This window comes from Lissotriton vulgaris, chromosome 7, assembly GCF_964263255.1.
Source record: "Lissotriton vulgaris chromosome 7, aLisVul1.2, whole genome shotgun sequence".
In the NCBI taxonomy this organism is placed as follows: Eukaryota; Metazoa; Chordata; class Amphibia; order Caudata; family Salamandridae; genus Lissotriton; species Lissotriton vulgaris.
The window spans coordinates 415,766,920-415,794,729 of NC_141695.1; the positions used below are offsets into that span (position 1 = coordinate 415,766,920).

The following is a 27,810-nucleotide window of genomic DNA, read 5'->3' on the forward strand; positions in this document are numbered from 1 at the left end:
CATTGATCGACGAAGCGTAAGATGGAACGGAGGAGTACCGCCAATAAGAGGAATGGCTGGATGCATGCAACTTCCCGAATTCAACAGGACAAGTACAACAACATACAGTAACAGTATCCATTCTTTTCTACTTATCTTTTAAGTAATGTTATTGCTGTGACTCTGCATTTCTTTGCTCTCTGCTTCTATTTACTTTGGTATTTTTCAAACTAATTTAATGAACAAAGTGTTTCTCTGAGTGCAGAGAGAGGCAAGTGAAAATGCATAATTACTGCAGCCCTCTACTGTCGCATTCTTTCATTCATTAGAAAGTACTACTTAGTTTAAGTAACCTAACCATCCATTTAGCAATCAACTTCATGCCTGCAGTAGTGCATGCACTTCCTTTACGTCCCGTAAAATATTTATGTATATCTTCGTATCCAAAGATTTGTTTATCTTCATTTGTTGTTTGTCCATGCTGCGTTTTTTTTCCTCTCTCAACAAAACTTTCCCAAAAAACCCCATTCCCATCCAATTTCCAAACCCTAACCAACTTCCCCCGGGCTGTGTGGTTTTCATTGATGTGTGAGTAAATGACAGCAATAATTCCACACACTTGCGAGGGAGGATAAGGTCATAGCAACAGAAAATGAATTACATTTCAAGGCTGGTGAAGGAATCTGAGGATATATTCTTACTCAGCTTGACACAGACCCATGACTATTGGCAATTCAAAGCAGATTTTCATGGGCGCCATCAACTGGATTGATCATGAAGAACATCCTCCTCCTACACGTGGCAAATAATTACGCTGCTGTGTCCTTCACCTTCAGTACTATTTCTTGTAGTAGTAGCCAATGTCAAATTCCACACAAGTAGTAGTTATACTTTCAATTAAGCATGGGCAAATTTTGCGAATTTGCGGTTTGCAAATTTGCGTATTCACGAATTCGCAATCCGCAAAATCCGCGAACTCTCGCGAATTTGCGGATTTTTTTTTTTTTGTGTTCGCAAGAGTTTTTGCCAGTTCGCAAGGGTTTTTTACCAGTTCGCAATTGCGAACTTACTTGTCGGCTCGCAACGGTCGCGACTATGTTGTTTCTACGTCTGCTTCATCATCACAGGTTCACAGCACCCTCTGTTTCACCACTGCCACCCTCTGGTTCACCCATGCCACCCTCTGGTACATCACTGCCACCCTCTGGTTCATCACTGTAGATTATGGGGGGGGGAAAGCAAGCACACCTGCCCTGCTTCAGCTGACATGAATTAATTTGAGGTTGATTAATGTGTCACTGAATTTAACTTCCAGTCTGGCACCTGCTTCCTTATCTGTAATTTGCTTTCTGATGCAGTGCAATTTTTTTCACAGGACCTTTGTGGCCTACTTGTAGCTATTCTATGAGCCTGCTGTGAGGGTCAGTGCAGGGTCATAGAATAGTTGCAAGTAGGCAACTGTACTCTGGAGGGGCCCCTCAGGAAGGACTACAGGGAATGGTTACTAATGATGAGTTTGAACTTTTGCACCTGCTGAGTGCTTTCAGTTTTGCAAAACTCGTTTTTCTGCAATTTCGTTGGATTCGCGGGGCGCGAATTTGCGCAAATTTGCGCGAGATCGAATTCGGAAGACGCGAATTTGTGCGAATATGCGATTTGTTTTTTTGCGGCGTGTTAGTTCGCAAGGTTTTGTGCGTTTTTGTGAGCCGCTTGTAGCGCAACGGCGCGAAGTTACCCTCACGGTTGTTCACATGTGCGGCCATCTTGTTTGCATGACGTATTTCCATTTCCGGGCGCGATGTGTAATCTCGCAAAGTGTGCGGCTCGCTAGTACAAGTTCGCGTGTGATCGCGAGGGAAATCTCGCGCAAACTTACCCACGCGATCTTGAACTGGCGTGGCCATCTTGTTTCTCATTCATTGCTATGGTTCTGGGCATGCTTTCTGTATCCTCTCTGAATCTCTGCCATCCTTTGCTTGTTTGAAGTGTTTTTTAATCTATTTTACTTATTATCTATCCCTCTATTTTTCTAGCTCTATATTTTTGTGTTTTCTGCTACTTTTGGTTAATTTTAAACTACTTTTTTAAACTCTTTTCTTCTTCCCTATTCTATTTCTTCTTTATTATTTACCTTCCTTTCTGCCCAGACCATGGTAAAGGCTCCTGTGCGGGCGTTTGAGGGGGAAGCAGGTCACAGCCCGGGAGATCTTTAGCGCGGGGGAGGTGGCCGCACTAGTTTTTTATGTTCAGCGCCGCCTCCCCAGGACCATCATGGCAGGCGGCAAGATCGCTAGCGGGTACGGGATCCGGGAGCGCCGGAAGTGGTGGGAGAAGGTGTGCCGGGCCATGTACCAACACTCTCGGGTCCGGCGCACCTACAACCAGGCCACCCACCGTTGGAAGGATCTCCTGGACGGGGAACGCGACTTGATTGACCTGCTCGGCCTTGAGATCCACGGGCTTGGTGAGTAGTAGCAGCTATGTCTTCACTACTCTGTTTTCTCCTGCTCTGTTTGTTATTATATTGCAAAATTGTGTTTTTTACCAAGAGCAATAATGCTGATGATTACATTGTAGGTAAATTATATTTCAAAATCTTCTGTACATTTCAGGTGCACTGCTCTCCTTCTCAGTAGCATTGCTACTATGCTTATTTGTTTTCAATTTTGTGTTAATTTCATTGGCCCGAGAAATTATGTATGAGTGTAGTTTAAAGAACTGCGTAATGCTAGACAGTAAGGGTCAGATTTTTAATTACCGGCGCATCCCTGCAAAGTAGCAGGAATGCGCCAGTAATTGTGCACCACGCCACCACTACCCATGGTGTGCCGTATTTACAATGCGGCGCACCATGGGCCCAAAACGTCACTGAAGCGTTACGCATCTGTGCCGTATAGGCGGCGCATTGCTGGAGTTGCGTCGCAACGATGGCGCAGCTCCAGCAATGCTCTGGGGTGCCCTATCTCTCCAATGCTGCATCAAGCCGTACGTCTGCTTCAAGCAGGCGCAGGGTTTGAGTCACGCATCATTGTCCTAAAAGTGACTGATTGAAATCTTGTAGATTTCCCTCAGCCACTTTTAGGATGCGTTCCTGCGCAGGAACGCCCTCCCTTGCGCCGGAACACCCCCTGATGGTGCAGGGCTTTACAACGTGATGCATCTCCCATATGCGTCACGTTGTTAATATACGCCGCACCATGGCGGCTCTTTTGTTCTGCCACTGCGTCACAAAAGTTATGCAACAATGGAGCAAAAGAGCCGCAAGGGGCTTCTAAATCTGCCCCTACAGACTCAAGTCCAGTCCTTCCTTTGTACACCTGGAAATAAGAAGAAATAGAGGTGGTGGATTGATAGTTTGAGTATTTTAATGACTGGTTAATGTAGTAGGAAACTTTTTAGTGTTGTCGCTGATCTGCAATCACGATGAACTCTGTCTGTCACTTCGCGTGCTGTGGACTGCTGCCTGCCAGTCCTAGGCGAACCTTTTTAGTAGTTTGTTTAGTGAGTTACATAACTTTCCAAGTCGACGGTCCGCAAATCAAGCAATACTAATATCTTAGTAGACCACATGAGATAGGTCAATATATCCCGTGGAATAGTTGTCTATTTGCTATTTCGCCAAAATATTTTGTTATTGTTCTTTTGAAATGTTTGATTTGGTTGACAAATATCATCCATGTTTTCTGGTCTTTCTTTCTTTCATGTTGCACATCAGTTCCCCCCAGGGGCAAGAGGGCATTGGAGGAGGCTGCTGTTGCTGCTGAACAAGGCTAGGATCGGTCAGGCGAGGGTTCCTTTGCTGGCCCGGTAAGTTTTAATTTTAATATAGAGTACCTATTTTTTCCTAGCGTTCCTCATTCGATTTTTTCTAAATCATCTTTGATCTTCTTGTAGATTGTATCTAAATTCTTATCCTTCCTCGACTATGACTCCCTGTGGTATTACTAGATTATTCTTATTAGTCTGTCTGTGTAGCTAACTAAGATTGCACATTTGGCAAAAGGTGTAAAATGAAACTCCCATTTTAGTCAGCAATAGCTCTATGCACTGAGTGCAGTCCTCTGGGATTGTCCATAATGTCTTTTCAAGTCTTCTAAATGTTTATGCTTTGACAATTACCAACAATAAAAAGGTGAATGATCACCAAGAAAGAATAAGATACTACTTTACTTTTGGTTTGGATAGGAGGACAATCCATACTACTACTGTTGCAGGGACAAATCTGCACAAACAGAACTATGGACACTAAATAGTGCATTGTTTATCAATTATAATAGGCGCAGGTAGACTTTCCACATACCTCAGTGATATCAGACTTTGAAGAACCCCCAATCTCCTTACTGACTAGATAGTGTGGCAGAGTCATTTAGCTCCCGAATTCATCGATGATTGATCCCCAATGATGATTATCCAACGCAGGACAAGAGTATGGAGTCAGAGTCCAGAAGTGTCAGAGGCACGGACTCATGCTTGCAAATTGCAAAACCTTTTGCTCATTCACTCATGACCAAAAACCACAGAGTCTATTTAAGTTTTAAAGCTTTATTAAAAGTAAAAATATTTATTAAAATCAAGCTTGTCATAAAACATAAACGGTTGATTAAAAATGGAAAAGTGCTTATAGTGATTTATTTCACACATTTATTGTGGGTGAGCCGAGCCCTCACCTGGTTTGAACTTTCATTTTTCTTTTTGGTGCTGAATCATTGGTCCCTTCGTCCTAGTTATGATGATTTGTTCTTAGAAGTGAAGCTTCTGTCTGTTATGAGAAAAATGGTGCGTGTTAAAAAGCAAGCATTCATCAGTTGTGCCAAAAAGTGCAGCAAGACAACACCCTTCCCTGGAAAAAGGGACATTTTTACTTTAGAGTAGATAGTCACAAATTATTAGATTGGTTTCTGTATTCACATTTCTTCATTCCTAGACAGAATACTAGTGAGTCTCCAGCTGCCCGGCCGCTCGTAATACCACCAAGAGCGGGGGCGCCAGGAGGAGACCGGCAAGGGGCTTCACTGCAAGATCCAGAAGCCCTTGCGAGGTACAGCGACGTCACCGTGCGCCAGGCGGCGCTTTAAATCACCATCAAACCCGTCTCGCGGGACGCGAGCGGGACGCTGGGTGAAGCCTGGGCCAAGGGTGGGCCCGTCCTAGCCCGTCACAGACCGGAGGAGACCGGACCGGGCGCACCCCCCTGACATCTGTAAGGTAAACTACTTGAGTAATAGTATTAAATATTCCCACTGAGTGCATAACATTAACTCACGAAACATAACGCAGTGGAAAGTCAGATATTCCATTCTACTTGGCCAAGAGACACACTATGTCAACAAGAGGTTCAAGAAGCAAAACCTTAAAGAAAAATATGGCGACCACAGTTGGCCCCATTGAACAGTTTCTACATAAAGTAAATGAAACTATTGACCAAACAGTGCTAATGATTGACTGTCGTGTCTCTTTTGAACTTGATCAAGCACGACGTTCATCCATGGGTGTCTTGGCACAGGCTCAAACTCCAAACGCTGCCCTACAGAATAAGTCAACCTCTGAGACAAATGTTGAAATACATGCACTACCTAATACAGTTGACCTTTCAGTAGCCTCGCAATTGTCCAATTCACAGTCTTCTCAGGACCTCGAACAGACTCCTGACATTTTTGCCACTATACAATCAATACAAACTGATTCAATACAAACGGAGCTAACACAATCTGACTCTAGAGGCATCAGGGAAGGAGCTATTCCCAAAACTCAGACCCTACCCGGATTATGCTCTATGAGTCCATCAACTACAACTCTCATCATCCCTGATTCTGAATCATCCTCAAAGGTTCTAAACTCACAGAATACTCTCAATATAGACTACCCTAATAACTTTACATCTGATGTACTCATAATTGAAGATCACCTGAACAGACCTAATACAAAACAACCTCGACAAGACAAGTCGGCTCAAAATTCAATAAAAACCACAAGTAATCTAAAGGTGGAATCTTTTCTACTGAAAGAAATATCGGGAATAATTAAACACCAGCTTCATCCCATACAAAAAAGCCTTGAAAAATTAGAAAAGCAAATGGCCATATTGATAGCCACAGTAAACACAACTACCAACTCAAAGAAAAAAGACCTTCTAACTTTATCAGATCTCACCATTAACCCTAGTAAAATGAATGCCATCAATACTCAGAAACAGGGAGTGAACAATCCTGCTACTATTAAACCCACAATCAACACAAACACAAATATAAGTGAACGCAAAGGAATATTAACTAAACAAACTGTTCCCTTGAAACCCAAGCCTAACCAGGAAAAGGCAAAAACGACTACAGTCCCACAAAATCAACCACTTTCAAATCAGATTTCGGAAAAAATAGCACCAGCAACTACCCTCACTAGTCCATCTGCATCAAATACTCCCCGACAAGATATACCGCAGAGAACAAATACCAAACGAGAGCGAATAAATAAAAGATGGCCCAAAGTAGTAAATCTCCCGCCGGAAGCTGCACCCTTTGTTGCTATATTAACAGGAGTCCCAGAACTAAGTAAAGACACAGATGAACCTACCTGGTCTTTACTAAACAAAGCACGCTATTGGCTAAACATCAACAGGTCCAACCACCCAAACACCATCACTAGAATCACCACAGTCAGAAGGGTGTCTTGGATAGGTCACCAGCCAAAAACAATTCATGGTGACTGTATAATAGTTAACTTTGAAAATCCACGAGCAGTGAACTACATCTGTTCGTGGGACAGCCCAGAAGAGAACGATGGTATTAATGTCAAACGCTTATCGTTCTTCTATCCTCGACAAACTAACCGTTTCGAGGACCCCAGTTGGCCATCAAACTGGTCATGGAGCCAACCCGACCAAGGTCCAAGAAACTGGAATCAGGGTGACAAAGGGCAGGGCAATCACCAAAGGTTCCAGCCGCAGGGAGAATGGGGATATGACCATAGAGAACGAGGTGGTTGGAACAACTACGGTAGGAGGACGTACCAACATCAGTACAGAGAACCCTGGACCGGAATCCCAACCTTCAATCATTACAGCTGTCTGGACATGGTCGACTGACCACTATCACAGCGTGTCGCATCAAATTTTTCCCACAGTCCCAGACTTAAATTTTCCCCCTCACCAATCAAATCGAAGAGTAAGTCGTCTGACAAGGTTCACAGCCCTCAACAAGACAGAAAAGATGATCCTACCTTAGAAATTACAACTCAAAATGAAAGTAATCAGACCAACGATCGTCTCCATCAAAGTAAATCTGTCCTTAGACTGCAGCCCACGCTTCACTCCTCCACGGACATAGCAGTCGAGGTAACTCCGAACACAGATCATCCAAATTCGATTCTAGAAGTAGAACAACCTGACCCGCCGTCTCAACCCGCCAATTCCAACACAGAAATTGGGAGGAAAATGCTATTCTGGAATGTGGCGGGTTTGGCAACCAAGTATCTAGAAAAAACCTTTTTAGATCTGGTTCACACAAATGACTTAGTCTGCCTCCAGGAGACATGGCTGAACGATCCAATTCATCTGGTGGGATTCAGAACCTACTTCTCCCAAGCAACAAAATCACTCTTTGGGAGAAGTAAAGGGGGCCTAATCACATACATTTCCAATCTTTGGCCCTGTCAGGACTTAACGCCAATAGTACTCCACCAGAATTACCAGATCATTGATATAAAGTTATCACAACAAGTCACCTATACCATAATAAATGTCTACAACAACATGACCCTGCTGGAATTTACCAAAGCTCTAAGTGAAATTAGTGATGCAACAAGTGAATTAAAAATCAAACACGCTAAAGTCACCCACTCCATAATTTGGGGCGGAGATTTCAATCTTCACATTTGTAGCAAAAGCGACGCCCCAACATGTGGGATTATTGATGAACAAGACAATCCTATCACCCATTTTTCCCATACAGAGGAAGGAAACATCATGCAGGCTATCATGTCTGAGTTAGATATAGGGTTTGCAAATCTGCTAATGACGCCAACCACCCAATTTAAACCAACGTTTCATGGAAGAGTCGCCCAGACATTAATTGATTTCATCCTAATCTCCATTAATAGCGCTACAAACATAAAGCATTTTGCAGTGGATAACAATGCACTTAGTGATCACCACCCACTCAGACTAATCTACTTAGAGCCTAACCATCATAAAATGCCAACTAAGGTTCACACTGGTCTCTTACAACAAGAAAACCTCACATTAAACAGACTGAACGGTTTCACCCTCAAATGGGGTAACCTAGATCAAGACTCTACCTGCACAAGTATAATCAAAAATGCAGGACTCATATTGACAATTGTCTAAATCCTCAGGCCACTCCAACGGAAATCTTGACTAATTACAACGAGATAGTGAAAACCATCGGTACAGAACTAACCAAACCTAGGAAAAAAAAAAACATTCTAAGAAAAGGTTGGTTTAACACCCAGTGCACTAAAACCTACTCAGCATTAAAGAAAGCCTTAGCAATGAAAGATCATAACAGAGAAGAGATTGTGCTTTTAAGGAAAGCATACAAGTTCTCACTCAGGCAGAGAAAAATAGAGATACAGAGTAATCTCTGGACCCAACTTTTAAATAGCAGTACACAAAAGGGCAATGTAGCCTTCTGGAAAATCGTAAAATCGCCATTTTTAAATGGAAACAATGACGGTCCTTCGCTGGATGTTGCAATAAACGCTGAGGACTGGGTGCAACATTTCTCAGGGGTCTTCAGTAAGGATAAATCGGGAGACTTGGTCCCTACTCCCCAGCTCCTCCCTCCGGTGATTTACCCGATAGAAATTCACTTCACTATGAACGAAGTAACAAAAGCAATAATGTCTGCAAAAAATGGCAAAGCTCCAGGACCGGACTCAGTCCCAATGGACCTCTATAAATCAATCCCTGATCTCTGGTCCCCTCTTTTAACCAAGGTTTTGAATGCAGCCAAGGAAATCAGCCTTCCGAACTCCTGGTCTACATCGATCCTGGTCCCCATATTTAAGAAAGGTAATAGAGACTCTCCAACTTGCTACCGTCCCATCTCCCTCCTGGATTCGGTCGGAAAGATGGCAGGGAGGATACTACTAGACCGTCTCCAGGAGTGGACATTAGAACATGGGGCATTATCAGATCTTCAGTACGGGTTTAGGTCAGGACTGAGCACAGTGGACCAAGTTCTGAACTTAACACTACTGGCTGGAAAATACACCTTAGCAAAAAAATCAACTCTACACATGGTCTACGTTGACCTTACGGCAGCGTTCGACTGCGTAGAACATTCAAAACTTTGGTTAATAATGCTGCAAATGGGGATCGAGCCTGCCATTATAGATTTCCTGCGTGAGTTATACTCCGGAGCCACGGGAAAGGTCCGATATGGATTGGAGGGCCAACTTACAGACAGCTTCCCAGTAGAGAAGGGGGTCAGGCAAGGGTGCGTTCTGGCCCCCTTCCTATTTACGCTCTATACTAATGGACTCGAAACGGCTATGCTACAGGGCGTAAAAGACATGCCAGAAGTGGGTCGGCGACCGATCCCAGCATTGTTATACGCTGACGATGCGGTAATCCTCGCGCGAACCCCAATCCAGTTACAAAAAGCATTAAACAACTACTGTACCTTTATGGCAAGTCTCAACCTAAAAGTCAACATAAAAAAAACCTTCGTGATGCACGCCGGTACCAAAAGGAAAAAAGTAAAGTCAATACTCGTGGATAAAATCCCTCTTGAAAGAACTAAAACTTACTCATACCTCGGCATCCTCATTGACGAAGAGTTTAACTGGAAACAAGCAATCACTTCTCGCAAGCTGTCTCTCACAAGAACAATTGGTGCTCTAAAAGCATTCTCCCTCCGTCTAGGAAAAAGACCTATAATGGAGATGTTAAAAATTTATAACGCAAAATGCATCAGCACGGCCATTTTTGGTGCAGGAGTTTGGGGAACAGCCAACGCTGAACAAATACAGAAAATTGAAAATCTCTTTTTAAAATTCTTATTAGCAATCCCTAAAACCACAACTACTTTCGGTTGTCACCTGGAACTTGGATTGGACTATGTTTCAGATCTGATCAAGATTCAACCCATTATGCTGTGGCGCAGAATATGGACTGTATGAAATTAGACTGTATGAATAATATAAAGTGGCTAAGCTACGTAAAATCCTTCCTTGCGGATATCGGCCTCTTGAGATTCTTCGAAGAACCACAGTCAGTAACGGACATAGCAAAGAAAGACTTAAAAAAAGCTATGCCTGTCTCATCTAACTCAACTGCGATTGATGTCCGAAATAGGAAAGCCATCAGTTCAACACTGCCTTATGATACAACTGATTCCATCTATTCAACCGTATCTCCAGTATGACCTGACGCAATTTGAAAAGTTTCTCCTCACCCGCTTCAGGTTCAATCTCTTATATATCATGGTTTCATTTCCAACACAGAATATATGGACCCCTAACATGACACCGTGTCCATGTGACTCTATTTCAAGTCAGTCCACGATACATGTTCTCTTTTTTTGCAGATTTTACACGCCATTTCGCAAAAGGTGGATTATACCAATTTTAAAAGTCATGAAGATCCGCAGATGCCGCCCCGGGTACCTGGCGCTGCAGTTTTTGGAAAACACCTTAGCAACGAAATCTGTCGTACACTATCTAAAACTATGCCTCAGGCATCGCACGAACTTATGAAAAACATAGAGCTGCATCAAACACGGACCTTAAAGACAGAATAGTGCTCTTTGTGAGAGATTAATTTTTAACACATCTTGATTCTAATGTTATTAATAATTTGTTCTTCCTTTTTATTGTGTATATTTGTACTTTTATGGCTTTCACCACGAAAACCGAATAAAGTTCTTTTTGAACTTGAATTTGAATACTAGTGAGTGGTGTATGTCTATGAAATCTAACATTCTTAAATGTACTTTGTAGGTGGAACATCTGGTGCTGGGCCCAGCGCGGAGGTGGAGGAGGAATGCTCTGGGGAGGAGGCAGTGCAAGTGCCGGACCAAACTGCTGTGCGGGTTGCCACGGTAGTGGCGGGCAGTGGTAAGCTCTTATATTCCTTACTTATTGAGATTGCAGACTGCATAATGTGCTCCACGTGAGAAAACGTAAGGTTTGTCCAGATGAGAGACATGAAGAAGAATGATTGACATATAGTTTGAATGGATGGATGCCTGGATCATGGTACTATCTGACTCTTAGATAGCATATGTGTATCTAGAGAGAGTAGACGGTCACTGGATGAACTAAGTGTTACTTTGAAGAGCATGTAACACCGCACCCGCACGTCCGTCCCAGTGTAGGAAAGGCAAGGAAAAGAAGTTGTAATTTTGTCCGAATGCTACCATGAATAGTAGCAGTAGTTTGTATTGCAAGCACAGCATATATCCGGCTATTACGATGGCCACTCACTACCTCTGTTAATAACTTTAGTAGAACTCGGTCATTCATGTGCGGATGTATCACTGTTCACTCAATAAAAAGCAAAGCACCTAAAGTCATCCCATATGTAAGCAAATACATACCATGTGCAGTGATAGATAATCAGATTATTTATCTTCTTCATTTTCCTTTTCTAGTACTCATTGGCACTGTAGGGTGAAAGTTAAATTAATTAGGCATTAGCCTTTGTAACAGAGTATTCTCAGTGTCACCCATAATAGAAAAGTAAGAGCATCACCACCTGCATGTACTGGGCTGGTACAGTAACGCAAGTCTGTCTCACTCATCATGGCGGGCGTCTGTTTTTCTCAGGTGCAAGTTGACTGCGCTGGCATTATGCCGGCTTGCAGAAGTTAACGTACCAATTTTGCTAAACAAGAGAGAAGAAGAAGAATATGACTGGTTTACTGTCATAGTCGACTCCAATGGAGTGAGTCCATAGTGCTCGTAGAATTGATTCCTTAAACTCCCACTAATGTTAGAGCAAGGATGAAGACGTGGGAGGTTAGATAGATACTTGCTACAATAGTTATGTACTGCGCTTGCAAGTTGCTAGTTCTACTGTGACACAACTTTCTGCTCAATCATTTTGTGTTAATCTTAAAGAGCATTGGTTACAGACTATGTCTTTTTCTTTCTTTATACAGATGCTCCTTCCAAACCAACACGGAAGGAGCTGGCTAGACGGGCCTGGCAATGGAGGCTGGAGGCCACTGTCGCCGAATATCGGCGGCTGGTGGCACAGGAGGAGGACATGCAGAGTACGTCTACAACATCTACGGCGACACCTGCATCCTCCTCCACGCTCCCTGGGTCAGCCAGTCAGCGCAGCAGGTCTCCAGCGGTACAAAGCCGGGGTACCGCAGCCACCTACCACCGCCGAGCAGCAATGAAATCAGCTGCCCCCCACAGCAGTTACAAAAGAAGGATGCACCGCCTTTCCCTGCGGGTCTCCTACCTCGAGCAGGAGCTCCTCAACACCAAAACCTTGCTCAAGACCCTCCGCAAGGAGCATGCCGACCTGGCCCGGAAAGTCAACAGCAGCAGCCAGCAGTAGAAGGAGACTGTTCTTTACCCCTTTTTGAAAGACTTCTGGGGGGGTGGGAATTGGGAGTTGGGTTTTTTGGACTTTTCACGGACATTCGTTGGGGTTAGGGAGTGGGGGTGGGTTGGGTTGGGTCTTGCGGGAGATTATTTTTGTTAGGGATATAAATATACTTTAAACTTTATCTTGGCATACATGTTTTTTTTACTGCTTTTGAGGCTGGTGGGTGGGGGTTTAACAGTAAGTTTGTTTTCCTGAAACTTAAGTGGCATCTTGATTCAAGTTGTGTAATTAATAGCCCAAATGTTTTCAAAACTAAGTGCCTCTCACAGAGTAAGTGAATTCAATAGTCCTAGGACTTTACTAGTACTAGCGTCAGTCTCTCGTCTCTCCTAATACTCCATTATACTTCCTCCCCCAAACGCTTATCTTACCTGTAGTTTGTGTTTGGAAATAGGGCTAGGCACAGGGCTGGCTGCACGGCAAATGGCGATTAAGGTTGGCAATCCTGGGCGGATGAAATGTCATCATTGCGGTGGTACTAGTGGTGTTACACAGTGGCAGTTGCATCATCTGACAAAAAAGAAAATGAAACCTTGTTTGTCCTTACCGTAGCATTAGAACGGTACAATAGAGAATATAGCAGGTGAGAGTACACTAGAACAGTGCCAAAATGTAACCTAACAAATGGTAAAGTATTGAAAGTATAATTAGTACTTGCGTTGAATTTCTTTGACATTGGCTACTACTACAAGAAATATACTGAAGGTGAAGGACACAGCAGCGTAATAATTTGTCACGTCTAGGAGGAGGATGTTCTTGATGACCAATCAAGTTGATGGCACACATGAAAATCTGCTTTCATTTGCCAATAGTGACTGGGTGTCAAGCTGAGTAAGAATAGAATATATCCTCGGATTCCTTCACCAGCCTGTTGCTATGACCTTATCCTCGCCAGCAAGTGTGTGGGATTATTGCTGTCATTTAGTCACACATCAATCAAAACCACACAGCCCGGGGGAAGAGGGTTAGGGTTTGGAAAATGGATGGGAATGGGGCATTTTCGGAAAGTTTTGTTGAGAGAAGAAAAAAAAACACCATGGACAAACAATAATTGAAGATAAAGAAATCTTTGGGTACAAAGCTAACCATAAATCTTTTAAGTGACATAAAGGAAGTGCATGCACTACTGCATGCATGGTTACTGAAAAGTAAGTAGTACTTTCGACAACCGTGAATGAAAGAATGAGACAGTACAGGGCTGCAGTACTAATTATGCGTTTTCACTTGCCTATCTCTGCACTCAGAGAAACACTTCTTACATTAAATTAGGTTTTAAAAAAAGCACAAGTAAAACCTATAGAATGGCTGTAGGGATGAATTTAGAAGCAGAGATCACACTCATAGAAGTTCACAGCAATAACATTACTTAAAAGATAATTAGAAAAGAACGGATACTGTATCTGTATGTTGTTGTAGTTGTCCTGTTGAATTTGGTAAGTTGCATGCATCAAACTATTCCTCTTATTAGCGGGACTCCTCCATTCCAGCTGACGCTCCATCCATCAATGTTGGTGACCACAAGACACCCTGTCCACTGCCTGCCTGGTGGATGCTGAATTGCGGCTCGCTAATGTGAAGCCTGACTTCATCCTTTTTTTCCCATTGCACAGACTGAAACCCGGCCTGTAATTATTGATGGAAAAACAGGAAGTGATATTAGAACACCACTGACAAATAAATATAAGGTATGTATGCTGTGTAGTGCAAAAAGTCACACTTTTAGTTTCCTAATAGACAGTACAATATTTTTGAAAGTGCGTACTCTGTCTGAGTCTCCTTTTGAAGGATAAATAAGTAAGGGCGAATTAATTTAGCGGATCTTTTCCCTCAAGCTAGGTGTTCTGTAAACTGTGTTTTAGAACAAAATTAGACCTTCCCATCAGTGCTCCCAGACACTTACTAAACCCAGTCGCAAAAACGTAGAAGACCCCCAATCAGATCTCAAAAAACGAGGCCTAGTAGAAAAATGGTGACAAAACGTACTTTGAAAATAAAGTAGGCCCAAATCCTCCCTTACCCGCCGTGGATTGTATTCAAACCACTTGCAACTAAGCAAAATTATCCATACCCAACATCGCTCCAAGACTCACAAACCCCCCCACAAACAGGCCGCCGCCCAAACACATGCAATACAATACTGCTAACCCTAACGAGCCCTAAATTAAGAATAGTGGCAAACGCTTTCTTTAACTAGGCCAAATCCCCCCTTTCCCACCATGGATTTTCTTCAAATCACTTGCAACCAAAATTACACATTCCCACAAGTGCTCTAAGACCCCAGAACCCAGTTGCAAAAATCTAGAACACCCCCAAACACATGGAATACTGCTGCTAGTGCTAACCCTAACGAACCCTAAGTTACAAAAAGTGCCAAAAGGCTTTTCAGCATGGATTTTCTCCAAACCACTTTTATCCGGTATTAGACCTTCCCAGCAATGCTTGAAGACCCGCCAACCCACCCGCAAAAAAGCACAACACGCCCAAACAGGCAAAAAGCAAAAATGGAAAATCTCATACTTACAATATTTTTCGGCCTTCTTTCAATTCTGTCCAAACGTGCTGTGCAGCTAGGCCCTAACTCCCCTTTTCCACCATGGATTTCCTAAAAATCAAATGCAATCAAAATTAGACTGTGCCAGCAGTGCTCCCAGACCCCCAAACCCACCCACAAACACACGGAACCCCTCCAAACAGCACCTCAAAGACAAGCAAGTCAGCAAAAACGCAAAAAATAATTTGCCTCCGATTTTGTCCAAACCACTTTTATCTGGTATTAGACCTTCCCAGCAATGGCCCCAGAGCCGCCAACCCAGGTGGAAACTAGTAGAAGACCCCCAAACAGCCAAAAAGCAAAAGTACAAAAACGAGGACTTAGTAATTTTCAGGCCAATTTCCAAAATCACTCCGCGCGCGGTATGAAGCTAGGCCCTAACTCCCCTTTGCCACCATGGATTTTCTTCAAACCACTTGCAATCAAAAGTATCCATACCCAGCAGTGCTCCCAGACCCCGAAACCCACCCACAAACACCAGGAAACCCCCCAAACAGGCCCCCGAAAACATTATAGTGAGCAAAAAGGCAAAAACTTTTTCAAGTCTGATTTTCGCCAAACCACTTTTATCCGGTATTAGACCATCCCAGCAATGGCCCCAGAGCCGTCAACCTAGGCGGAAACTAGTAGAAGACCCCCAAACAGCCAAAAAGCAAAACTTCAAAAATGAGCACTTAGAAATTTTCAGGCAAATTTCCAGAATCAGTCCGCGCGCGCTCTGCAGCTAGGCCCTAACTTTCCTTTGCCACAATGGATTTTCTTCAAACATCTTACAATCAAAAGAATCCATACCCAGCAGTGCTCCCAGACCCGGAAGCCCACCCAAAAACAACAGGAAGCCCTCCAAACTGCCCCCCGAAAACATGATAATGAGCAAAAATGCAAAAACTTTTTCAAGTCTGATTTTGTCCAAACCACTTTTATCTGGTATTAGACCTTCCCAGCAATGCCCCAAGACCCGCCAACCCACCCGCGAAAAAGCACAACACCCTCAAACAGGCAAAAAGCAAAAATGGAAAATCTCATACTTACAATATTTTTCGGTCTTCTGTCCAAACGCGCTGTGCAGCTAGGTCATAACTCCACTTTTCCACCATGGATGTCCTAGAAAACAAATGCAATCAACATTAGACTGTGCCAGCAGTGCTCCCAGACCCCAAAACCCACCCATAAACAACAGGAAGTCCCCCAAACTGCCCCCGAAAACATGATAATGAGCAAAAAGGCAAACCTTTTTCAAGTCTGATTTTATCCAAACCACTTTTATCCGGTATTAGACCTTCCCAGCAATGCCCCAAGACCCGCCAACCCACCCGCAAAAAAGCACAACACCCCCAAACAGGCAAAAAGCAAAAATGGAAAATCTCATACTTACAATATTTTTCGGTCTTCTGTCCAAATGCGCTGTGCAGCTAGGACATAACTCCACTTTTCCACCATGGATGTCCTAGAAAACAAATGCAATCAACATTAGACTGTGCCATCAGTGCTCTCAGACCCCGAAACCCACCCACAAACACCAGGAAGCCCCCCAAATAGCCCCCCGAAAACATGATAGTGAGCAAAAAGGCAAAAACTTTTTCAAGTCTGATTGTGTCCAAACCACTTTTATCCGGTATTAGACCTTCCCAGCAATTCCCCAAGACCCGCCAACCCACCCGCAAGAAAGCACAACACCCCCAAACAGGCAAAAAGCAAAAATGGAAAATCTCATACTTACAATATTTTTCGGCCTTCTGTCCAAACGCGCTGTGCAGCTAGGTCATAACTCCACTTTTCCAACATGGATGTCCTAGAAAACAAATGCAATCAACATTAGACTGTGCCAGCAGTGCTCCCAGACCCCAAAACCCACCCACAAACACCAGTAATCCCCCAAACAGGCCCCCGAAAACATGATAGTGAGCAAAAAGGCAAAAAATGTTCAAGTCTGATTTTCACCAAACCACTTTTATCCGGTATTAGACCTTCCCAGCAATGGCCCCAGAGCCGTCAACTCCCCCGCAAAGAAGTAGAACACCCCCACAAGTGCAGAGTCTTTCTTCATTGGGCGTAATCCAGCCCTCTGCTTTGAGGAAAATAGGAGTCTGGAGGAGGAGGATAGAGGAGCATGTTATTGTGAACTTGTGAACCTGAGGAATGCAGACTGCGGCACCTTCAAATCAATAAGCAAATAAGTGAATACAGTTCTGCTGATGGGCTTGTTTTGTGATTAGGTGATTAAAGTTTTATTTATATTGACTATGCAAAACAAAGAAAGATATACACACAGGAATAAAAGTGAATAAGGACGAAAAAGAAAGTTATTGATTCATTGGCTCATTTTCAGGGATCGGTGTCAGGGAAGAAGACTTCTTCCTCATACTCTGCGAGTTCAGGCGGGATTAGGTCACCTAACAGAGAAGAAATTCCCTCATCTAAGTTGGTGTGTTCCTCGTCTTCTTCCCGTGTGTATTCTCGTACTTTGTTTTCTGGTGGAATGAGGTGCTGATTCATCTTGATCATTGTTAACCTCTCCACATTTTTGGGCAAGAGGCGGGTCCTTCTGCAAGTTACAATGCCACCAGCAGCACTGAAAACACGTTCAGAAGACACACTTGCGAGTGGGCAAGACAAGTAGTTTATAGCCAGGTTGGAGATCTCTGGCCACAATTCTTTTTTCCCATGCCAATACGCCAATGGGTCATCATGAACATAGACCTCTGTTGTGTCATTCAGATAGTCCTGCACCATCGACTCAAGGTTCTCCATGGTTCCTCCACTTTGCTTACTTTTTGCTGGGACGTTTTGAGAAGAAAACCTAAGCTGAGTTAGCCAATCCTCTTCTTCACGCAATGCTACTGTTGTGATCTGGTTGCTGGTGTCTTTAATGGCTGAGAGGTCACTTCTGCCACAGTCACAGGTGCAGAAGTGGATTCTTTTGACTCCGGATGGCCTGCTGATGCTGATGTACTGTCTTTTCCTTCAATTTCCTGCCGTTCTCTTTCAAACCTCATGGTTGACAGAGCTAGCCAACGTTTGTACTTTAACCTCTTGGCTGCTAATGACAAGGGTAACTCGTCATGCACTTTTGATTGATTTCAATGGAAATTAGATGAGAAGTAAAATATTGCCTTAGCAGCCAAGAGGTTAAAACTTCTGCGTCACCAAAAGGAAAGAATGCTCTGCCTGCCAGTGCCTTTTTGTAGCGGGAATCCAGAATAGTAGCACAAATGTAATGCTGTTCTGTGTGGATCTTTTGAAGATGTAGGCGCTGTAATAATTTCTCCGCCAAATCAAAAGCTTCTTGCTTTTCTTCATCTTTTTGAAACTTAGAAGACACCGCTTTCAGTTGGTGCTCTAGCATGCGCAACAGTGGGATAGCTTTTCCCAAATTACAGTCCTCCCTGCTGACTGCACGCGTGAAGACCTCAAAAGGACGAATCATGTCTGTCAGGCTTTTAACTAGCTTCCATTGCTCCGCATGTATCCTCAGGTTCTTCATAGCTTTACCCAGTGTAAAGAAATACTGATTGACTACCGTAAACTGCTCATACAGACACTCAAGCATGTAGAAGGTTGAGTTCCAACGTGTTGTCACCTCCTGGATGAGTGCTTTCACCGGCAGTCTACGTTCATGTAGCAGGCCCCTCAGATGCTTCCGGCCTTTAAAAGTATGTTGCGTTTTTTTGGGGACAGCCATTGAAAGACCTTTGTGTTAAACTCCTGCAAAATGTTTTCTCCTGTATGACTTGTTTCCATGCCAAACATGGCTAGTGTTGCATGTTTCCGAGCAGCTTTAAAAACTTTGTCCGGGTCAACACCTGCCCTTAGCTTTGCTGTAACTCCTGAAAAAGAGACCCAGTGTCCAGTGATGCACATGTAATCAGTGCCTGCGCCACTGGTCCACATGTCTATTGTCAGATGTATAGTGTGAACAGCACTCTTCTGCAAAGCTGCCCCAATCACCGCCAGCACATCTGCATGTAGTGCTGGAACCGCAACTCTGGCAAATAGAACCGGCTAGGAACCTTACATTTAGGGCAGAGTGTTGCCCCTAATTCAATAAAACCAACCCCTTCCACAAAAGAAAAAGGGAGAAGGTCCAGAGCTAGCATTTTAGCCAGCTTAGTGTTATACAGACGTGTCTTGGGTGGTTGCGTTCAAATGGCGCTTCTGAAAACAACATGCTTCTAATGGTGGGCTGGACCATGATTTTACGGGATGATCATGATGACTTCTTCGACCCAGTTACGCTCGATGATGATGAACTTTTTAGAATTGGTGTCTCACTCTCTCCCACGCTCTTAGTGTGGCTCACAGGGGGTGTGCTGCTGACTGGGCTACTGGGTGTAAGTGAAGAAATGTTTGACGCTTCTTCCTCCTCGTCATCATCAGATGAAACATCAACGGATACAGTTTGTTGACTTCCAATTCGGGCTTCCTTGATCTCCTTTAGGTGCGCATGCCATTGGACAGTGTGCTGTCTCTCAAGATGACCTCTCTGACCTCCGGTACCAAGCTTACCACGACTAACTGCAAGCTTACAAATGCTACAAATGGCTATGTTTTCCCTTGTTGTGCAAACACTAAAGAAGTCCCAAACTGCGGACTTCAAATGTCTTTGGGGGGCGGAGGAGGCGATACTGGTCATGCTGCTAATGCCAGATGAAGTGGAGGATGTGTGTTGCCGAACTTTACTATGTTGTGCACTTGCACCACCACTAATTGAGGTCGAGGTGGATGGAGGTCCCTTCTGGCGAGAAAAAAATATGGAAGCGGTAGGTGGTGGTGTACTAGTTAACTCCGATGATGGTTTTCCCATTGCCTCCTTGTCGACAACATCACGCTTAGCAGCTTTTCGGGCTCGGGTAAAAATGTCTGTTTGCTGCATGCCCGCTGAGGCTGGAGTGGCGTGTATGATGACTGCGTCGTCGTCGTGAGAGTCTTCATCAGCAGGAGTAGTATACGCCACTTCTTCTTCAGCACCACACTCCATAAGTACGAGAGTTTTGGGGACCTTCCTTTTACGTTTAGCTACCTTTGTCAGATCATGGTGTGCCTCACTCTCAGACAGCAGTGGTGGTTCCCAAGTTGGATCCATATCATCAGAAGGAAGGGGCTTGAAGAAGATGTAGACACCATCCTTGATCTTTTCCTTGCTAGGGATGTGGAAGACAATGATTGATCAGGAGGAGTGGCTTCCTCAAATGATACCTCGGCTTGAATGTCAATTTCCTGATGTGCCCCTACTTCGGGAGGAACAACTATTGTGGGCACTTGTGCCCCTCCATGCACCTCTGCTTTCGCATCTCCTTGCACTGCCTCTCCTTCCACATGTACTTGGGCTTGTACTTCCACATGTGGTTGTTGTTGCGGCTGTGGTTGTTAAACACTCGTCAGATGAGTTACAACAACCTGTGTTGATTAAGGGACATTGCTGCTACTTTCTTGCGATGAGCCAAATCACTGGTCGATGGTGATTGAACAACTAGACTAAGTGCCTCTGCAGCACTCAAGGGCTTAGACTTAAGTTGGCTTGGTGGTGGTGGCACTGAGCCCAATGGAGCAGGGGTGCTGCTCCCAGCTTGGTCCCCAGCAGATCTCGCTGCTGCTGCAGGCGTACTTTTTTTTTATTCCCAGAAATATGGCGAGCGGCACACCAGTCTCCTTGGTAACTTGCTTCTTCTGCTCCTTACTGGCAACTTTCTTGCTAGAGGAGCTACGGGGAACTTTTTTTGGGGCCATCTTCTTCAGATGTCAGAATAGCAGGCCGCAGTTGCACGAGTTGCAGAGTTGTCTTGTCTGTGGCCACATGTGACGTTGCGTGACGTTATGCTGCACACACCGCTGCAGGACTTCTTCCTGGCACTGGTGGTTCTCTTGTGCACCTAAAAGGAAAGGAAGACAGAGGGACATCAGTTATACACCCCAAAAAGGAAAAAAAACACATAAAAATCTCCACAATCCCATGCCCTCAATGATGTTTAAATTCAAGACAACCCACAGAAAGTCTAGGCCCATGCACCACTGAGTACCCGTGGGCATAATGGATGAAAGCTAGGCAAAATGGTTGCAGGCCTGAGAACACTGCCTGTCTTCAAAAAGGCCCCTTGACCCCCAGCACATGGCCAGGGCCTGCCTGTACCAGCACTCAAAATGGCCCCCACCCACATGGCCAGTCCCAACAACACCTCCAAAAAGTCAAAAAACACATACAAATCACCACAATCCCATGCCATCCATGCCCACAATGATGTTTAAATTCAAGACACCCCACAGAAAGTCTAGGCCCATGCACCACGGAGTACCCCTGGGCATAAGGGATGAAAGCTAGGTAAAATGGGTGCAGGCCTGAGAACACTGCATGCCTTCAAAATGGCCCCTTGCCCCCGAGCACATGGCAAGGCCCTGCCTGTACCAGCACTCAAAATGGCCCCCACCCACATGGCCAGTCCCCATCAACACCCCAAAAAATCGAAAAATACACAAAAAGCAGCACAATCCCATGCCATCCGTGCCCTCCATGATGTTTACATTAAAGAGACCCCACAGAAAGACACAGTCCATGCACCACTCACTACCCCTGGGCAAAAGGCCCCAACGGCAGCCAAAAAAATAGAAAAACACACAAAAATCATTACAATCCCATGCCATCCATGCCCTCCATGATGTTTACATTAAAGAGACCCCACAGAAAGACTCAGTCCATGCACCACTCACTACCCCTGGGCAAAAGGCCCCAACAGCAGCCAAAAAAATCAAAAAACACACAAAAATCAGCACAATCCCATGCCATCCATGCCCTCATTGATGTTTAAATTCAAGACACCCCACAGAAAGACTAGGCCCAGGCACCACTCCCTACCCCTGGGCATAAAGGATGAAAGCTAGGCAAAATGGGTACAGGCCTGAGAACACTGCCTGCCTTCAAAATGGCCCCTTGCCCCCAGCACATGGCCAGGGCCTGCCTGTACCAGCACTCAAAATGGCCCCCACCCACATGGCCAGTCCCCAACAGCAGCCAAAAAAATCAAAAAACACACAAAATCAGCACAATACCATGCCATCCATGGCCCTCCATGATGTTTACATTAAAGAGACCCCACAGAAAGACTCAGTCCATGTACCACTCAATACCCCTGGGCAAAAGGCCCCAACAGCAGCCAAGCAAATCGAAAAACACACAAAAATCAGCACAATCCCATGCTATCCATGCCCTCAATGATGTTTAAATTCAAGACACCCCACAGAAAGACTAGGCCAATGCACCACTGAGTACCCCGGGGCATAAGGGATGAAAGCTAGGCAAAATGGGTGCAGGCCTGAGAACACTGCATGCCTTCAAAATAGCCCCTTGCCCCCCAGCACATGGCCAGGCCCTGCCTGTACCAGCACTCAAAATGGCCCCCACCCACATGGCCAGTCCCCATCAATGCCCCAAAAAATAAAAAAACACACAAAAATCAGCACAATACCATGCCATCCATGGCCTCCATGATGTTTACATTAAAGAGACCCCACAGAAAGACTCAGTCCATGCACCACTCACTACCCCTGGCAAAAGGCCCCAACAGCAGCCAAAAAAATGGAATAACACACATAAATCAGCACAATCCCATGCCATCCATGCCCTCAATGATGTTTAAATTCAAGACACCCCACAGAAAGTCTAGGCCCATGCACCACTGAGTACCCCTGGGCTTAAAGGATGAAAGCTAGGCAACATGGGTGCAGGCCTGAGAACACTGCATGCCTTCAAAATGGCCCCTTGACCCCAGCACATGGCCAGGCCCTGCCTGTAACAGCACTCAAAATGGCCCCCACCCACATGGCCAGTCCCCATCAACACCCCAAAAAATCGAAAAACACACAAAAATCAGCACAATCCCATGCCATCCATGCCCTCCATGATGTTTACATTAAAGAGACCTCACAGAAAGACTCAGTCCATGCACCACTCACTATCCCCTGGGCAAAAGGCCCCAACAGCCGCCCAAAAAATCGAAAAACACACAAAAATTAGCACAATTCCATGCCATCCATGCCCTCCATGATGCTCACATTAAAGAGACCCCACAGAAAGACTCAGTCCATGCCCCACTCACTACGTTATGTTATGTTATGTTATTTGTTTTCTTCTATAGCGCACGGCTACTCCAAGGAGCATCCCGGCGCTTTGGCGAAGAGAACTTGATACAGAGTGACAACACAACAACTAGAAACTAAGAGAAAAAGACCAAAGAAAAAAGCCCTAAGCAGAAAAAAGCCAAGTTTTTTTAATTCCTTCCTAAAAGCAAGGAGGCTATTTGCCCCTGGGCAAAAGACCCCAACAACAGCCCAAAAATCGAAAAATCCAAAATTGTAGTTGCAGCAACTGTAATGCCCCAAACAAACTTACTTGTGAAATTTCTAATCCAAAAGTGATCCAAAGAAAGTCAAAAAGGCCTCAAATCCAAATATCCAGCAGCATCCACAAAAAGTAATCCTTCCAGGTCAAGATCCAAATGAAAGTGACCAGCACATGAAGAAAGCACTGGGAGGAGCCTGCTGGACAGGAACAGGAAGCTGGAGACTGTGGAGCACTTCCTCCCCCCCCCCCCAAAATGGACTCCTTGCAAAAAAAAGTGCAGGCAAAGGTCAACCTGAGGAGTTATTCTGATAAAAATCATCATTTTCAGAAGGTTTATGCTGCTTGCTGGTGGATTTCTTGTGCAGAATTGCAAATTTTGCAATTTTGCGAGTGCATGATTGTTGCTGCCCGCCTCATCTACGTGTTCACAATTGCGAACTCTCGCGATGCGTGCTGTGCAAGGTGGCAAGCCGCAATGACGTAATCGCGGTCGCCAAACTCCGGCTGGATCCCGCAGAAAGATCTAAAATGGCGCAGCACACGCAAAATATTGAGAAAAACAACTCTACAAACGCTGAATGACGGTAAGTGAGCGCCGCGCGCCACAATATTGTATCACCAAGCAAAAAAATCCACTGCGTGCAAATTTGCGGATTTTCGGCAAATTCGTGAGAGTTTGCAGATTGCAAATTTACTGGAAATCCGCAAATTTCGCAAGCAGAACGGATTTTACGCCCATGCTTACTTTCAATACTTTAGCATTTGTACGGCTACATTATGGCACTGTTCTAGTGTACTGTCACATGCTATAGTATCTGTCCTACCGTTCTAATCCGCCAGTCAAGGTTTCAATTTCTTTTTTTTCATATGCTGCAACTGCCACTGTGTACCACCACTCGTACCACCGCAATGATGCCATTTCAACCGCCCAGGATTGACAACCTTAATCGCCATTTGCCATGCAGCCAGTCCTGTGGCTAGCCCTATTTTCAAACATGAATTACAGGTAAGATAAGCGTTTGGGGGGAGGAAGAATAATGGAGTAGTATGAGAGACGAGAGACTGGCGGTAGTACTAGTAAAGTCCTAGGACAATTGAATTCACTAACTCTGTGAGAGGCACTTACTTTTGTAAACATTTGGGCAATTACTTACACAATTTGAATCAAGAAGCCACTTAAGTTTCAGGAAAACAAATTTACAATTAAACCCCCCCTCCAGCCTCGACTGCAGTAAAAACGCGTATGCTATGTTTAAGTTGAAAGTAATAATTATATATCACTAACAAAAATAAACTATCCTGCAAGACCCGACCCACCCCCTACCTAACCCCAAAGAATTTCAGTGAAATAAAAAGTCCCCAAAGTCCAAAAAACCCAACTCCCAATTCCCACCCCCCAAAAGTCTTTAAAAAAGTGGCAAAGGACAGTCTCTCCTCCTCTAATGCTGCCGGCGGTGTACTTTTTTGGGCCAGGTGGTCATGCTCCTTGCGGAGGTTCTTCAGCAGGATTCTCATTTTCTTCTGCTCCTGCTCAAAGTAGGACACCCTGAGGGTTAAGCGGTGCATGCGTGCCTTGCACCTGCTGTGGGGCACAGCTGATTTTTTGGCTGCTTGGCGGTGGTGGGTGGCTGCGGTACCACGGCTCTGTACCGCTGGAGGCCTGCGCTGACTGGCTGACCCAGGGAGTGCGGAGAAGGATGCAGCTGTCGCTGTGGACGTTGTGGAGGTCGACCGCGTGTCCTCTTCCTCCTGGGCCACCAGCCGCAGATATTTGGCGACAGTCGCCTCCAGTTTACGTGACCAGGCCCGTCTAGCCAGCTCCTTCCGTGACAGTTTGGAAGGAGCATCTATACGAAGAAAGAAAAACATATGCCAATGCTCTTTAAGATTAACACAAAATAATCGAGCAGAAAGTTGTGTCACAGTAGAACTAGAAACTTGCAAGCACAGTACATAACAGTACATAACATTTGTGGCCTGTATCTATTTAACCTCCCACTTCTTCAGCCTTGCTCTAACATTAGTGGGAGTTTCAGGAATCAATTCTACGAGCACTATGGACTCACTACATTAGAGTTGACTATGACAGTACACCAGTCTTATTCTTCTTCTTCTCTCTTGTTTAGCGAAATTGGTACGTAAACTTCTGGAAGCCGGCATAATGCCAGCGCAGTCAACTTGCACCCGAGAAAAACAGACGCACCCCATGATGACACAGTCTTGCGTTACTGTACCAGTCTAGTACATGCAGGTGGAGAAGCTCTTACTTTTCTATTACGAGTGGCACTGAGAATACTCTGTTAATTTAACTTTCAACCTACAGTGCCAATGACTACTAGAAAAGGAAAAATGAAGAAGATAAATAATATGATTATCTATCCCTTCGCAGGATATGTATTTGATTACATATGGTGCTTTGATTTTTATTGAGTGAACACTGATAGGCCACACATGAATGACAGAGTTGTACTAAAATTATAAACAGAGGTAGTGAGTGGCCCCCGTAATCGCCGGATATATGCTGTGCTTGCAATACAAACTACTGCTACTATTCATGGTAGTATTCGGAAAAATTACAACTTCTTTTCCTTGCCTTTCCTACACTGGAACGGACGTGCGGGTGCAGTGTTACATGCTCTTCAAAGTAACACTTAGTTCATCCAGTGACCGTCTAGTCTCTCTACATACACAATTGCTATCTATGAGCCAGAGAGTACCATGATCCAGGCATCCATCCATTCAAAGTAAAATCAATCATTCTTCTTAATGTCTCAACTAGACAAACCTTACTTTTTCTCATGGGAAAACAACATTTTCATTTTATTTTGGAAACCGCAAGACATGCATCCGTGCTTGACTTGCATTTGAATTTCAACCAAAGGATATAATGCGCACACATGCAGTTTCTGTTTCACCCACCCAGGCAGTTCTCTTCCCTTTCTCCTTCCACCCATCCGTGCTTCATCCTTCAACCAGCCATGCATCATATTCCCAGCCACCTCGGGCAGCATTCAAAAACACGTATCATTCTTTGCCAGTCATCATTACCTTTAACTCGCTCGTCCTTCCACACTTACTTACATCATTCTTTCCCTTTTCATTCATCCCATCCATTAAGTTCATCTCTGATCTGACTTGGATTCTCGAAAAAACTTTCACAGCTGAGTTGAAGTCAATTTAGAGGAGGCTACTACCTGGTTGATAAAAACTTAGTTCTAAATTTGTAAGTCTTCTTAACAGTATAGTATACTTGTACTGTACAACATATCCACCCATGCAGAGAGCACACTCTGCAGTCTGCAATCTCAATAAGTAAGGAATATAATAGCTTACCACCGTCCGCCACTACGGTGGCATCCCCCACAGCAGTTTTCCACTGGCTGTTGCACCACCTCCGCCCCAGGAGTGCCCACCTCCACGCTGGCCCCGGCACCGGTAGATGGTTGTGCCGATGTTCCGCCTAGAAAATACATTTCAGATTCCTAGATGCCATATACACCACTCCCTAGTATTTTGTCTGGGAAGGAAAAAATGTCACTCGGACTACACAAACCAATTTAATAATTTGTGACTGTCTAGTCAAAACTAATATGCACTTTTTTCAGGGAAGGGTGTTGTCTTGCTACACTTTTTGGCACAACTGATGAATGCTTGCTTTTTAACCACATCCCTGCTGGAGATTTTACCCTACTGTGCTGGACAGCAATAAAAACAGGTGTGGTAATGACGAGTTCAGCTCGTCATGAGCACAGGAGCACTGTGCTGCATGACGAGCTGAGCTCGTCATGAGCATGGAAGGGGTTAACACGCACCGTTTTTCTCATAACAGACAGAAGCTTCCCTTCAAAGAACAAGAGCAAGGTCAGATCATCATCACTAGGACGGAGTCAGCAATGATTCGGCACCACAAAGAAGATTTGAACGAAGTTCCAACTAGGTGAGGGCTCGCCCACAATTAATGTGTGAAATCACTAATCACTTTTCAATTTTCAATCCACCGTTTATGTTGTATGATGAACTTGATTTTAAAAAATGTTTTTACTTTTAATAAAGCTTTTAAACTTACATAGACTCTGTAGTTTTTAGTCATGAGTGAGTGAGCGAAAGGATTTTCAATTTGCAAGCATGAGTCCGTGGCTCTGACAGTTCTGGACTCTGACTCAGTAGTCTTATGTCCTGGGTTGGATAATCATAATTGGGGATCAATCATCGATGAATTAGGGAGCTAAATGACTCTGTCACACTAGCTAGTCAGTAAGGAGATTGGGGGTTCAAATTCTGTTATGACTGAGGTATGTGGAAAGTCTAACTGCGCCTATTATAATTGATAAACAATGCACTATTTAGTGTCCATAGTTCTGTTTGTGC

General features: G+C 44.4%; 1 pseudogene; it reads left to right on the forward strand.

The window, feature by feature from the left end:
* The first annotated feature begins 8,481 nt into the window (after nt 1-8,481).
* The window catches only part of LOC147701767 (ski-like protein pseudogene), a 46,228-nt pseudogene continuing 26,899 nt past the window's right edge, over nt 8,482-27,810 (forward strand).